This window comes from Odocoileus virginianus, chromosome 2 (assembly GCF_023699985.2).
Source record: "Odocoileus virginianus isolate 20LAN1187 ecotype Illinois chromosome 2, Ovbor_1.2, whole genome shotgun sequence".
NCBI classification, from domain to species: domain Eukaryota; kingdom Metazoa; phylum Chordata; class Mammalia; order Artiodactyla; family Cervidae; genus Odocoileus; species Odocoileus virginianus.
The window spans coordinates 84540401-84556562 of record NC_069675.1 but is presented as its reverse complement, the minus strand read 5'-3'; the positions used below and the strand labels follow the sequence as shown (position 1 = coordinate 84556562).

At 43.2% G+C, this 16162-nt stretch overlaps 1 long non-coding RNA gene across 3 annotated transcripts; it reads right to left on the bottom strand.

The window, feature by feature from the left end:
- Nucleotides 1-562: 562 nt before the first annotated feature.
- On the bottom strand, nucleotides 563-15948 carry LOC110149545 (uncharacterized). 3 transcript variants are annotated; one of them, XR_011482459.1, is made up of 4 exons: nucleotides 15587-15948; nucleotides 15212-15324; nucleotides 11447-11481; nucleotides 563-1451 (listed from the first exon to the last, which is right to left on the bottom strand). It is a non-coding gene; the product is annotated as an uncharacterized lncRNA (long non-coding RNA). The 3 variants fall into 3 exon arrangements; XR_002317486.2 differs by lacking the exon at nucleotides 11447-11481 and having other exon boundaries at nucleotides 15587-15937; XR_011482460.1 differs by lacking the exons at nucleotides 563-1451; nucleotides 11447-11481 and adding an exon at nucleotides 13146-14495 and having other exon boundaries at nucleotides 15587-15943.
- Between the last annotated feature and the right edge of the window lie 214 nt (nucleotides 15949-16162).

Genomic DNA, 16162 nt, shown 5'->3' with positions numbered 1-16162 from the left:
TCTGGTACCCAGTATCCCTCAGCCTCCCAGCATCCCTCTGGTACCCAGTATCCCTCAGCCTCCCAGCATCCCTCTGCCTTCAGATCCTGTCTATGAGATGCTCTGCAGATGCTCTGTGATCCACGAGGTGAATCCTGATCCACTAAGAGATCCTTAGTGATCTAGGTGGTTCACCATTCTCTAGGTGATCCACAAGATGCTAGCTGTTCAGTGACCCAGTGGATGATACATGAGCCACAGGCTGATCCTTCAAAGAGCTTTATAGTTATCCTCATGGGCTTGGGGGTGTAGACAGAGGAATGAAATCTTGCTCCTCCACCGCTATACCAGCTGTATGACCTGGGGAGTTGTTTAACCTCGCTTTAATGCCTCGCTTTTCTTGCCTGTAAAATGGGGGGAATAAACTCTGCTTGACAGGGTTTCAACAAGGAGTGAATGAACTGATATCAGTAAAGTGCTTAAGCAAGGCTGGCATGGAGGAGGCATCGTAAGATTTGTTATATTTTTGGTACCGGTTTCAAAGTAAAAGGAAACTCCAAGTTTCAAAGACATACGTGCAAACTCTTAATGCAAGTTATTTTTATTATTGAGACTGGGAAGGGGTGTATAAAGTCCTATAATAAACAATACATTTATCAGATAAGAATTCTCCCTGAGAAAGGATACTGTAATAAGGGAAGGTAAAAACTGGTTCCAAGAATATATCTGTTCCGGTGTGCAGTCCTTTCACACAACTATTTTGGGTGAGGTGATGTCACTTATTGAATAAGGAAGCAAATATTATAAGCCCTGGAAGTTATTTGGAAAATCCAGGGTAAACCAACAGAAGAAGAAATTTCCCATGGGCTAAACCAACAGGAAGTTTCAATGAGTCTTGAATTTCCTCATAAAATGATTGAAAATGCCCTTTGTTCCTACTCCCCTTTGCTACCAATTTAAAAGAAAGAAAACTGGGCCATGCATTCAACACAAGAATGAAAGAGTTTACAAAACAAGCCCAGGGTAAAAAGAGAAGTTTTCCAACAGCCAGTATGGCCTCTCCAACCGTAAGTGGTTTATAAAAGGAGCACAGTTCAGTCTAGGGTGGGCAATTATTTTGCAGGCCCAACCCACAAAGACTTTGTTTCAAAAAAGAGCAGACTGTAGAAAAGCAGTTTACCCAGCGAAGACCGCAGAACCCAGTGTGTTCAGAGCTCATGTTTTTCGTTCCAGGCGGAGGGGGGTTGGAGATGGTTATCTTTGGAAGTGTGGTCAGTGGTCAGCGTCGCAGGGCTGCACACCCATGGGCGTGCTCTTCAAGACTCTGCTAACCCGTGAAAGAGCCCCACGAGGAGAAAAGCAGAAACAGCAGTTACCCTCATGGGCATCACTCAGTCGCCACCTCAACTGCCATGTCTGCTGGCGAGAAAGACAGAGGAGCCGGCGCTCTGTTCTGTGAGCTGAACACCACCCTGCAAAGTAAAGCGCTAAGGTTAGCCATCCCTCCCCTAACAGTCAGACAGCAGCCCGCAGCAACTAGCATCGACCTCCTGGATAGGTTGCCCTGTCTCCAAAACGCAGTTGATTTTTTTTAATTTGTTTATTTTTCATTGATTTCTGATTGCTTTACAATACTGGTGTGATTTCTGTCGTACATCAACAGGAATGAACCGTGGGTATACATGTGTCCCCTCTCTTTTGAATCTCCTTCTCACATCCTGCCCATTCCCACCCCTCCAGGTTATCACAGAACCCTCTCACTGAAAAAGCCAGGCTGTTTCACATGTGTTATGTTCATTTCCTCAAATTCCCCCATTCCTTTGTCCAGGCTCCTTGGTGGGCTGCTGGCCCTCCACCCCGACTTCTCAGAGACAACATTGTACCTTCACCTATTACATCAGTGGTTTATTCTTTTGACAAAATTTTTATCAAGTGTGGACCCAAGGTTCTTGCTCAGTGTTCTACAATCAGAAGCTGTATTTTGCAAATTTCAGAAACGTAATGAAGTAGTAGATTTACTTCCTGACAAAAGTGTGTTCTTGATCGGAGGGGACGTTCTCTGGGGGCCAAAGTCAGGTCACTGCCAAATCCTCCACGTGTCTTGGTACATGGAGACAGTCTACACATGTGTGTCAAACTGCCTACTTAGGACATGTATTACATATATGATACACATGCACATAGGTATGTAGATTGTCTTTGATTTATATTTATCTTTTCCAAATTACATTAGAGCCTATACTAAAGGAAAATGAACATTATCACTCTTAGTCTTGTAGACCAATGAGAAGATATTAAGTGCTAGGAGCAGCTTTCTTTCTCCTTTAGCTGTTTTATTTGTGCTTACTATAGTCAGGGGCCATATATGAACTTTTCAATATGTCAGGCCCATTTTTAACATGGTGATGACCACAGTTGAAGCTGGCTGGTTCAGACCTTCCTGATAAATTAGAACAAATATATGGCTTCAGGGCAGGTGAGGGGGAGTCATTTAAAAAGAGAATGGAAAAAATGCCCTCACACAATCCTAAAATATGGAGGGGTTGGAGGACTGATCAGTCCGTCAAAACTTCGAAGATGGAAGTTTTCCTGAAGAATGTCCCTCCAGGGCCAACAGTAAGTTTCCATAGAATGGACAGTTCTACACATTGTCAGATAAATCCTTGGGTACCAAATGCTGCCAGGTCAGAGAGGGAGATGGGGCAGGTGATGGAGGAGGCTAGAGTGACTCTGACACCAGAGAAGAGAGAGGAGATAGGATAAAAGAGCACATTCTTGTCATGATGTAAATAAGCCACAATTGTGGATGTAAGTAATTCACAATTGTGGATGAATATGAATCAACACTAACCAGGAAGAATAGGAAGAAAGAGGAAACTGAGACTCCCAAATAAGCATTTGATAGCGTTTGATAAGCATTTCATGAATGCTTCCAAACCTAGAAAGGGAAAAAAAAAAAAAAAAAAAAAAGAGCCTTTGAAAAAAAGAGACTCAGATAAAAAAAATTTTTTTTAAACATCAAAAAAAACCCAACAGCCTCCATCTCTTAACACTGTTACTCAGGCCCCTCGCTGCTATCAGCCTTTTTATTTCAATGTCATCGTTCTTTTTTCTTTCTCTTTGATTCAGAGATTAGCCGAGCATATTAATACATATGTTTCCCACTTCCTGCCCACACACTTTTATCTGAACTTCTTCAAGGCCTCACAATGAGACAAGGGCAACTTCTTTAAAAACCAATGTGATTTTCCTAGCCAGCTGTCTAGTTGTCATTTCCTGTTATCATTTATGGAAGGCACAGATGTCTTCCTTCAGTCCACAGAGGTGGATTGAGCTTAGGGAGAGGTGTCAAGGATCCAGATTTGGACAAGGTAGCAAAGGACTTGACTTTCAAGGAGCTTGTGTTCTAGTTGAAAGAGACAAATGCTAAAAAGCAAACAAACATGCAGTTATTGTAGAGTTTTTTAGTAAGTGCACCCAACTGGATAACACAGGTCATGGAGTGGACTAGAATCATATCGGATGAGACTGTAAGAACCAAAAAGATGAGAAGGAATTGGCTGTGAGATGATTTAGGGGAAGAATATTCTAGAAGGAATTAAAAATACAAAATCTTTGGGTCAAGAACAAGCTTCACACATTCAGAGAAAGAAGGGTACGACAACAACAAAAATGAAACAGGGAGAAAAATGTAGATAGAAGCAAGATCATGTAGGGCTTTCTAGGTCATAGCAAGAAAATTGGAATTTACACTTGGGGCAACAGAAGCTCATAGGAATATGTTAAGCAAAATAGTGACACACAATGTCAGTGTACCCCACTCTGGGTAAGATTGATCTCTCATCCATCACGACATTCACCATCAACCGGTCACCTAAGCCTTTGGCATCTTTATGATGTGCGGTCATCCTATCCAAGAATATTGTCTTCTCTCTTTTATTTAATTCTGCATTTCTTCTTTCAGGAATGTTTTATAGTTTTAATCATAAAAGTTTTGCACATTTGCATTGAATCTATTTATTATAACAGTGTCTTCCCTTTCATTATATCTTTTAAAAGGATATTGCTTGAGAGGTGCATGTGTATGTGTCTATATAAAATGGCTGTTATTTTCTGTATGTCAGTTTTATATTCTATATTACTAAATTATCTTATGATCTTTAAAATTGAAATATTGTTGTTGTTCAATCACCAAGTCGTGTCCAACTCTTTGCAACCCCATGGACTGCAGCACACCAGGCTTCCCTATCCTTCACCATTTCTCAGAGTTTGCTCAAACTCATGTCCATTGAGTCAGTGATGCCATCCAACCATCTCATCTTCTGTCATCCCCTTCTCCTCCTGCCCTCAATCCTTCCCAGCATCAGGGTCTTTTCCAATGAGTGGCTCTTCACATCAGGTGGCCAAATTACTGGAGCTTCAGCATCAGTCCTTCCAATGAATACTCAGGGTTGATTTCCTTTAGGATTGACTGTTTTGATCTCCTTGCTGTTCAGAGTGTTCTCCAGCACCACAATTCAAAAGCATCAATTCTTTGGTGCTCAGCCTTTTTTATGGTCCAGTTGTCACAACCATATGTGACTACTGGAAAAACCATAGCTTTGACTATACTGACCTTTGTTGCAAAGTGATGTCTCTGCTTTTTAATGCTCTATCTAAGTTTATCATAGCTTTTCTTCCAAGGAGCAAGCATAATTATTAATAATTTACAATATTGTATTAGCTCAGGTGATTTTGTTACTTATAGCAAAGTGATTTGGTTATATATATATTTATATGTATATGTCTATATCCCTTTTTCAATTCTTTTTCATTACAGTTTATTATAGGATATTGAGGAAGAAAAGAGATACACAACCTGGTGCCAAACTCTGCCACAAATGGCATTATTGCTACACCAGTTACCTGGAGATGGAGGACAGTCTGTTAGGATGCCATTCAGAAATTCCATTTTTAATAGATTCCTGATTCTGTCCCCAACAAAATAGCTCTAGGCTCATACTTGACTTGGCATATATTAAAAATCTGTTTGGAAGAAAACTGTTTTTAAAGTACCTTTGGTTTTAATAAGCATTTTAATTTTAAGCAAGGATGAGAGAACTTAATAAGAAGATTTTTCCATTTGGATGTTGAAATCTGTACCATAATGTTACATTAAAATTATTCCTGGTGTGTTAATTAATAATTATCTTAGGAATATTGCAAATATGAAAGGCCACCATGACTCACTAGCTTCATTTGAGCTCACTCTATTTAAAAATTCTATTAGTTCTTGTTACCAATGACAAGATCCATTTAATTCTTTAAATGTGACATTTTATTGCACATAGGGCCTTTCGTCTAAGTGAATTTATTGGCTGTGACAGACCCTAAAATTCGTTTTTATTTTTTTAAATGCATTTTGTCAAATACTTTGCTTATCCTTAATTTAGTCCATGCCTAGACTACAGATAACACTGATTGTCCTCTCCACATCTGCACTCGTGGATGCAAAGAACTGAGGTTGGTAAGAGCAGGAGCGGGGGTGGCAGGGAGTCAAGTCAGGGTGCTCCATGAGCTTGCAATCGTGACCCAAGCTGGAAACGGACTTCTGTGCACAGAAGTGGCCTCTACTCTTTACACTTAGAAGACAGTAGTGGGATGGGCAGGATAAAATCACCTGACATGTTAAAAAGATAAATTTGGAGACTTCCCTGGTGGTCCAGTGGTTAAGAGTTCGCCTTCTGATACAGGGGGCACATGTTCAGTCCCTGGTCAGAGAACCAAGATCCCACATGTCTCTGGGCCAAAAAAAACCAAAATGTAAAACAGAAGCAATATTGTAACAAATTCAATAAAGGCTTTAAAAATCGCCCACATCAAAAAAGAAAAAAGCTTTGAAAAAAATAAACTTGTCACTATTTGTAGCACTAAGAGACGTTAAAAAACTCGGGTGGGGCTAAAGAAAATGTTCTCCCAGCCTGATCTTAAAGTATTAAAATATTTACAGTATTATTTTCATCTTGCCACAAATGGTAAGTGGTAAGATCAGCATTCACATTTGTACTTAATCTGCTGGAAGATGAGGCGTTTTCTGCAGTCAAAGGAATAAAACTTCAGAGAAGTGAAATATCAGGAGCAAAGCCAAGGCAGGCCTCAAGCAGTTGGCCCAACTCACAAATGTCTCATCCGTTAAATTTCCATCTTCTCATTTCATATCTCTTCTGTTTGCTAAAACAATGGTACCAGTAGGAGCAGCTCCTAGTGATTGGAGAACACATTCTGCTTCTGGGGCTTTGCTTCACGCCCACTCCTCACCTCTTGTCATCCTTACTGCAGCCCACGGTATTATGGTAACTTTCATGTAACCCATGAGGGAAACCGAGGCTCAAAAAGATGAAGGCTGTTACCTCAGGTACATGGGATTCTCACCCAGGTCTACCCTTCCCCCCATGTGCCCTGCTGCCTGCTGGACCAAGGTTGTTGATGTCACCAGGCCCCTCGACCCATTAAGGAAAAGCGTGGACAGCATTGCATGGTCCCTAGGACCCAGAGCAGGAGCAAAGCCCAGGACCACAGTGCTGAAGGTGGTTCCAGGAAGGACACACACTTGCTGCCTCTTTTCTTGCGACAGCATGGGTCCCACTGGCCTCCACACCCAGTGTCTCGTGTGGCCTGTACCTGCTTTAGCAAGTAGGGGACAGTGAAATTGACCCCAGGCCAAAGTTGTCAGAAAAAAAATAGGACCCCCAGTTCAGCTTGAATTTCAGATAAATAACAGTTTTCTTTGGATGAGTATGCCCTGTGGAAAACTTGAGACATACTTATACTAATAGCTTGAGTTTCCCAGGAGGGTCCGTGGTAAAGAACCTACCTGACAATGCAAGAGATGCAGGTTCAATCCCTGGGTCAAGAAGATCCCCTGGAAAAGGACATGACAACCCACTCTAGTATTCTTGCCTGAGAAATCCCATGGGCTATAGTCTACAGGGTCAGAAAGAATTGGACACAGCTGAAGCAACTGAGCACACATATAGTAATAGTTATTATTGTTCCTACAAAATTCCTATTGTTTTGCTTGCTGAACATGGCAACCAGTTTCAAGACTAGCTTTTGAGAAAACTGGAAGCTTCTGCCTCAGCCCCTTGTTGCACTGAGCAGCAATGTAACAATGCTGAACTGCTCTATTGGACAGACCACATGGAGGACACGGTGAGTAAGGGCGTTGAGCCCAGCCAGGCAGCCCACCCTACCAAGACCCCCAGTATGTGAGAGAAGCCATATGGAATGGTCCAGATCAGACCAGCCCCCAGTGGACACCACTGAGCCATCCCAATCTACACAAAGGGAACAGAGAGTGATCAGCCTGAAATTGTGACCTACAAGATCATACACAATAAAAAGATGGATGTCTTAACCACTGCATGGTGGGGTGGCTCGCCAGGCAGCAACAGATAACCAGACAGAAATGAGAAAGAGAAAAGGGAGAAAATGGAAGTCGAAGCTAAGGCTCATAGTCCCAGAGAAGCAATGAAAATCTCAAACATCTTTAAGTTACTGGAATCTATGCAACTGTTATTTCCACATCAATTTTTAAATTAAAGTGTTTAACTTATTGTAGCTTGACCTTTGCTTGAGCTTATTGAGTGAGAGTTTTGGCATATCAATATCTTTTTTAAATTATGCCATGAAACATAAAACTAATTCTAAGGCATGTTTCTCAGCCTTCACCTCTATAGGTCTTACTTCCTTCTTGCTTTTTAAAAAATAAATTAGAATGGCTTGTTTATGAGCCATCAGCAGCTGTTGATTCATTTGCTAATTAATGATTCAGACAAAATCAGTGTGTAATACCCAGCGATAACCAGTTTATAATTATGAGTTCTTTCCTTGTCATAAACCTTACAAATTACAGACAATTTTAGAATTTTTACTCATCACTGGTTACTGAATAGACTCTTTGAATGATTCTGGTCATTATTTTATCAATTACATGCAAGCAAGAAACCTGGATCTCTCTTTTGTTCCTTCTTCATTATCTCCCAGGACCAGTCACCACTTGTAGAACCTGCCCCATAAACAGCCTTCAAATTTATGCAGCACATCACGACAATCTTAGTTTAGGACCAAGACATCTTGAAAGTCCCTTGGACTGCAAGGAGATCAAACCAGTCAATCCTAAAGGAAATCAACCCTGACTATTCATTGGAAGGACTGATCCTAAAGCTGAAGCTCCAATACTCTGGCCACCTGATGGAAAAGACCCTGATGCTGGGAAAGATTTAAGGTAAAAGGAGAAGGAGGCAGCAAAGGATGAGATGGTTAGATAGCATCACTGACTCAATGGACGTAAGTTTGAGCAAACTCTGGAAGACCATGAAGAACAGGGGAGCTTGGCGCGCTTCAGCCCATGGGGTGGCAAAGAGTCAGATATGACTTAGTGACTGAACAACATTAATCTTTCTACTGGTTGTCTTTTTACCATCCTTATACCCTAAGGTTGTTTGAATAATGGCCCCCCCAGATTCAAATCCCTGGACCGGGGAGTATGTGTCTTATGTGATAAAAGGCAGCTGTAATAAAGTGATGAATTTGGGATGGGAAGGTTACCCAGGATAACCTGGGTGAGCCACTGAAATCACAAGGGTTCACGTAAGAGGAGGCAATAGAATCACAGCCAGAGGGAAAGTGATGTGATGATGGAGTCAGAGACTAGAGAGATGCACTTTGAAGATGGAGGAAGAAGCCCTGAGATGAGGAATGTAGGCAGCCTCTGAGGCTGGAACCACTGAGAAAGGGACTCTCCCCAGAAGCCCCTCCCAAAGGAACACAGCTGCGCTGACACTGATTCAGGGCATCTGACCTCCAGACTGTAGCAGAACACGTGCTGGTCTAAGCTACTAGTTTATTGGTAATTTGTAACAATAGCAATACAGGAATCCAAGACATGCCTTCAATTATTTCCTGCATCAACAAAGTCTCTTTAGGTCATAAATTTGCTCAAGTCACTCCCTAGCATATAAACTTTCTATAAAAGCTTCCATTGGAGATTTAAAAATTTCCTAAAAGAAGCCTGCAGGCACTGTTCCAACCCACCCTTGGCCCTGGGGGCCTTGCCCTTCTCCCCTCCTCCCTGCTAAACTAGCAGACAGAGCCTGGAGTCTTCTTCCTGTCCCTCAAGACTTCCTTCTGCATCCTTCCAGCCTCCAGGCCTGGGACAGAGATCAGAGTGAGTTTCCATGGCTGTCCTGTCCCCCCCTAGGCACACAGGGCTGTTGCATTTGGACACTCCCCTACAATTAGCTCCCAGCAGCAGGTTTACCCCTCCAACCCGTCCCCTACCATCCCACCTGCTCTGGTTTGGTTCTCATCTGACAGTCAGTGCATAAGACACTGAACCCCCCAGGGGCTGTGGGGTGACATCATCCATGTGTCCCTGCAGAGCAGGGCCCCCCCACCCACAATTTGGATGTGAAGTGAGAGAGAGAGATGCACCACTTGTGTTAAGTGGCTGAGATTTGGGGGTTGTTTGTCACAACAACAACTGTCCGGACCATTCTCACTCCAGGTATCTCCACAGCGGCCTCCCCGGCTCTCAGGTCCCTCCTGAGGGTCCTATATAAAGGAACCCCTCCACCCACGTGAGCCTCTTGTCTTTCTTCACAATAGTCGCTGTTATCCCCAATATTGTTTTGTCTTTTTCTCTACTTGTTCACCCTTGTATCCTCAATGCATCTGGCAGGGAGTAAGCATTCAGTACATACTGGTTGGATGCGTGGATGAGCAGGTGGGTAGGCAAGTCGGTGAGTGGATGGATGGTAGAAGGAAGGGGAGAGTGAGTGTTAACAAATGCAGGACTTTTGAAAAGCTGGGAAGAGGCTATCATGGCTAAAGAGACATGTAGAGATAAGCACAAATAAGTTATGCATGCTTTATATGTTATTCTAAAAATTCTGATCTTTATTTCATGGAAATTAGGAAGCCATTGAGGTTTTTGAGATCACAATTTTACTTTGGCAGCAGCTTTATCAGTATTTGGGATAAAAAGATTGGAAGTACATTGACCAATTAAGAAACCACTTATAATAATAGTAAAAATAATAAATATAATAAATAACAAACAAATAAATCAATAAATAATAATTTTAAATAATAATAAAGAATAAATATCATATACTGACACATATATATGGAATCTGAAGAGATAGCGCTGATGAATTTATTTTCAGAGCAGCAGTGGAGAAATAGACATAGGGGACAGACCTATGGACAGGGTGGGAGGGGAGGAGGGAGAAGGGGAGATGTGTGGAGAGAGAAACATAAAAACTTACGATACCACGTGTAAAACAGATAGCCAACGGGAATTTGCCGTATGACTCCGGGAACTCAAACAGGGGCTCTGTGGCAGGATGAAGGGTGGGGTGGAGGAGGGAGATGGGAGGGAAAAGGTATGGGAGGGAGGGGACATGGGTGTACCTATGGCTGATTCTTGTTGATGTATGACAGAAAACCACAAAATTCTGTAAAGTAATTATCCTTCAATTAAATTAAAAGTAACAACAAAAAAAAATGAGATGGATAAAAATTAAGCCTATTATACAGAGGGAAATAAGTCAGAAAGAAAAACACCAATACAGTATATTAATGCATATATATGGAATTTACGATGATGGTAACAACAGCCCTATATGCAAGACAGCAAAAGAGACACAGATGTAAAGAACAGACTTTTGGACTCTGTGGGAGAAGGCGAGGTTGGGATGATTTGAGAGACTAGCATTGAAACATGTATATTACCATATGTGAAATAGATCGCCAGTCCAAGTTCAATGCATGAAACAGGGCATTCAAAGTCGGTGCACTGGGACAACCCCAAGGGATGGGATGGGGAGGGAGAGGAGAGGGGGTTTCAGGATGGGGGACACATGTACACCCAAGGCTGATTCATGTCAGCGTGTGGCAAAACCACCATAATATTGCAAAATAATTCATCTCCAATTAAAATAAATAAGTTAATTTTTAAGAAAGAATATGCATTATTAACATTTATTGTATTGTAAGTCTATAACAAGCACAGCACTAATAATGTAATTGCATTGGAGTTCACTTAATCTTCACAACAACCATAGGGGTGAAGAGGTATTAATATGTCTGGCTTCCCTGATAGCTCAGTTGATAAAGAATCCACCTGCGATGTGGGAGACCCTGATTCAATCCCTGGGTTGGGAAGATCCCCTGGAGAAGGGAAAGGCTACCCACTCCAGTATTCTAGCCTGGAGAATTCCATGGACTATATAGTCCATGGGGTTGCGAAGAGTCAGACACAACTAAGTGACTTTCACTTTCACTTTCATTTAAAAGACGTGAAAACTGAAGCACAGAGGGGCCAAAACTTTCCAAGATCACACAGGCAGTGTGAGCAGCAGAGACACAGTTTGAAACCAGACAGTCTGATGCCAGGCCCCATGCGCCTCGCTCCCATTCTTACCTTGTGATCACTGTTGCCCTCAGAGACCGCGGCAGCTGACAAGGAAAGAAGAGATCCCAACGTGAGGGAACAGGCATCAGACACGGCTCCAAAACGCTGAACCACAGTGAGAACTAAGGCGGGGCAGGACCTGGCACTTTTTAGGGTTTAACCTCTTCTCACACGAAGTCTCTTGGGTCAGCAAAGTAAGTCCAGAAAGAGAAAAACAAATCCCGTATATTGACACATATATGTGGAATCTAAGAGAAAATGGTACAGAGGATCTTACGTGCAGAGCAGAAATAGAGACACAGAGAAATGAATGGATGCCAAGGAGGCAAGGGGTGAGATGGGAGGAATTGGAAGACTGGAATTGACACGTATGCACCATCGATTTTTGCTGTTGTTTAGTCGCTAAGTCATGTCCACTTCTTTTGGGAAGTCATGGACTATAGCTAGCCATGCTCCTCTGTCCATGGGATTCTCCAGGCAAGAATACTGGAGTGGGTTGTCATTTCCTGCACCAGGGGGTCTCCCCCCGCCCAGGGATCAAGCCCACTTTCCCTGCATTGGCAGGCGGATTCTTTACAGCTGAGCCACCAGGGAAGGCCCATACGCTATTGATTTTATACATAAAATAGACAACTGATGGGAACATACTGCGTAGCACAGGGAACTCTACTTAATGCTCTAGGGTAAACTGAATGGGGAGAAAGTCCAAAAAGCAAGGGGGTGTGTGTATCCGTATGGCTGATTCACTTTGCTGTACAACAGAAACTAACACAACATTGGAAAGCAACTCTACCCCCCCCAAAAAAAAATTAATTAAAAATTCCCTGGATTCTTCTTGCTGTTCTTGTTTTTGGTAGAAAGCAAGGTTTGTAGTATTTCTTCTCCAGATGACACACGCACAACCTCAGGGTCCTCACACACATGCCTGGCCACTTCTGCCATGTCACCCAGCATCTCATGGGAAACAAGGGGAGACCAAGAGAGAACTGCTGAGAAACAGGCAGAGACTCACAAGCAGTAAAGATGATGAACATGTATCTTAAGAAGTCTGAACAAGGACTAGGCTTACTCTCAAGCAATGTTAGTTTCCCTGGATGTATTTCACCTTGGTCGCCCTGGTTCTGATCTTGGTGGTACGTACTCAACTGCTCGGTCATGTCCAACTCTTTATGATCCCATGGACTGGAGCCCTCCAGGCTCCTCTGTCCCTGGAATTCTCTAGGCAAGAATACCGGAGTGGGTTGCCATTTTCTCCTCCAGGGAATCTTCCCAACCCAGGGGATTGAACCCATGTCCCCTGAATTGGCAAGTGGATTCCTTACCACTGAGACACCTAGGGAGCCCTTGGTGGTGGGTATTGACAAATACTGACCAAAGCCCGGCATTCCTGACTCAGGGTGAGATCAACAGAAGGTCTCTAGTCCCAAGCTCATGGAGCTCTGTCTGCTTTAGGTCATCTGTTGATTTGATCACAGACCCTTCCTTATTCCAAACTGCGCGTCTAGGCATGTATGCCACCTTGCTTCGATCCAGGGCCGGCACTGTGGTAATGGTAATTTTTTCCTGTGGTATGCATGAGCGTTCCTACGGGAACATAATTTAGCTGGACATATTAAATCATGTCATCAGCAGTCACGAGCCCAGTGAGTTATTGATCAGTGGCTGTGAAATCAAAGTGTATCTACAGTGTTACATTTGGAAGCAGAGATTCATTTACAGTCAACTTTATTCTGGAAGGTCTCCATCTGACAGAGCACTGCCCAAGAACCATCTTTTCAGGGCTTTGTGTCTTAGGCTCTTCAGGACCCGTATGATGTCTTTGAAAGGGCCGTGCAAACTCTCAAGTAAATACAAATTCTATGGTGCTTTTCATTCCAGGTGCTTGTCTTGTATTTAGGAGCTGGAATACGCAGAAGGACTTTCCAGTCTGTATATCACCTAAGCCTGCTGCCTCCACTTCCACCCAAAATGACAGTGCCACCCCCTCCCCCAGATTCCTCAGCATCTGCTAGATGATGCTGGGTGGCACCAGACCAGGCACTGGCTCTTCGGCTTCTCTTCCTGGTTTGCGTTGTCCTTCCAACATGCATCCACATGCTTGATCCCTGGCTTCTTACCCCTCTTCTCATATAGTCTGGGGAGAATGATAATCGAGCCTGTGGACGAGGGTGGCAGATGGCATTGGTGGGGCCCGTGGAGGTGCCTGACAACTTATAGCACTCTCAAAAGGTGGGAACACATAATGTGTTTTGTTTTCTCCCGCAGGTCTTAGTTGCACAAGAAAGGCTAGCCACATCATCTTAACTACAAATGAAACTAACACGTGTCCATAGATGGACTGGTTAACAGCTTCGGTAAAAGTGTGGTTTGGAGAGGCGGCTGCATGCTCTCGAGAACTGAGGTTTGGCTTCAGACTTTATGGCAATTCTCATCTTTACTGCAACCATAAACAAGTCTCATTATAAATCCTGTGTATTTAGTCTTCCCAAGGGCCTGGGGCTGAGAGATATGCAAATATTTTTTTGATGAGTGTAATGCAATCCTGTATTTGGAAGACAGGTCGTGGGCATGTGACTAGCCAAGACCAAGACCCTCCCTTCTCCATATGAAGCGGCTGTTACTTGGAGAACCTGTGGAGTTTGGGGAAATTTATGGGAAGGAGCAGGAAGAACAGGATCCCACATCATCAGTTACATCAAGTAAACCGAGGTCAAGGAGCGGGTGACATACACTGCTGTCAGAATACATCACTGTGATCACTGAGCTGACATTGTTTGTATTGATGAGATTGACATAGGAAGTTCTTGTAAAATTTGGGAGGATTTTCATAAAATGATCAAGATAGATGCAATTTCTACCAGGGCCCCATCTCCCTACACATGGCTGGAAAGCATCTGATTCAGATTATCCTGACATCTTGGAGTGAGCTTTGCTTGAAGCAGTTTTTATGGCCTGCAGACTCCAAGAAGCTTGCTTCTTGATCAATTTGTTGATCAACCCACAGTCGGTCATATATGCTCCCAAGCTCTGTGCCCTCCTTTTCTGAGGCAGATAGGACCTAGGGAAGGACCAATAATAGCATACGTTGTTGTTGAGTAGTTACTGCATGACAGGCATGCTTTCAAACACTGCATGCTTTCACTTAACCTTTCAACAGTCACACAATGCAGATATAGACAAGGAAACTGAGGCACATGGCTGGATAGGAGGCCATAGCAGGGTAAAATGTTGAAACAGGAAAAAATAGAGATGGAGACTAGATGTGTCTCTTTTAACCTCTAGTCCAAATTTCCAAATTGGCTTTCCTGGTGGCTCAGACAGTAAAGTGTCTTCCTGTAATGCAGGAGACCCCGGTTCGATCCCTGGGTTGGGAAGATTCCCTGGAGAAGGAAATGGCAACCCACTCCAGGACACTTGCCTGGAAAATTCCATGGATGGAGGAGCCTGGTAGGTTATAGTCCATGGGGGTCACAAAGAGTTGGACACAACTGAGCGAATTCACTACTTCTTCCAAATTTCTACTGACGATCCCTTGTTTTTCTGCTGACAAGCATGAAATGAAGGTCATTATACTTAAACTTACAGCATGAGTTTCTCAAGTGTTCACACACACAGGGTTCAGTGTCAATCCATGGATCTGATAAGACTTATAAACGCCACCCAACAACACAGAACACATGGTGACACAAAGCAAATAAGGCACATTTGCAGCAGCCAAAAATTGCTTTGCATAGTAAAGTTGTGACTTTAATGAGCTGTAAGTGTTGTACTCACGTGATTTACAGCGGACACTCCCTAAAAGCGACATTCCTACAGCTGATACCCTGGCAAAAACTTTCAAGCCTCATCTTCATCAGAGAAATGATTTTCTTTTCTGCAAATGGCCTCTAAATGAAAAGAGGAATTTGTATCAGTTATTTGGCCCTGAAGACATAGTATTGATCTACAAAATGAATTTCAGAAGGGGGAGAGGCAGGAAGTGAGATGGAAAATAAAATATTTTTAAGTGACTTGAATGCAGTGAAGCCAGAAGGGTGTCCTGGCTACAGGGAAAGGAGAGCTGCATCCAGGGCTATGGCATCTCATGGTGTTTGCACTCCCCACTTACTCAGTCTTACCGAACCCCAAGTCCCCTTGTATCTTACTTACCTGCTGAGGTGAAGCCTGTAACAGTGGAAACGAACATGGAGGTGTTAGTTAGGAAAAGCATCGTTGGAACAGTTACAGACTGTGTGTTATCTACAGGTCATCGGACAAAGGCCAAGGAAACCGCAGCTGCCTTGCACAAAGATTTATAGGCGGTCCCACCCAGGCTGTGATGAGAACAGAGAGACAAAGTGAGGTGCAAAAGAGAACGGAAATGTCACCCCTTGTGCTCCCGGGCAGGAAGAGAGGACTCGTCCACGTCCAAATGCATCGCTGTGGGCTTTCCTAGCTGGTTGGTTCAACACAGTGGAAGCCTGAAGTCAAATTCCAACCAGCTTAATACTAGAGAAGATCCCCCTGTTTCAAGAGCCCAAACATGGTAGTCTGCAGGGTGCTTTCAGCCTTTTCACTGACTTAATTTCACCTGTTCTGCCCCACACCATGCATATTACATAGCCGACCAGTAAAAACCATGTTGATTCTGAATAATAAATCAATTCCTGCAGACAAGATGCAGACCAGTGAATGTTACAGAATGCCTGAAAGGGCCTTGACCTAGACCCCCTCCCTCCCCCACCA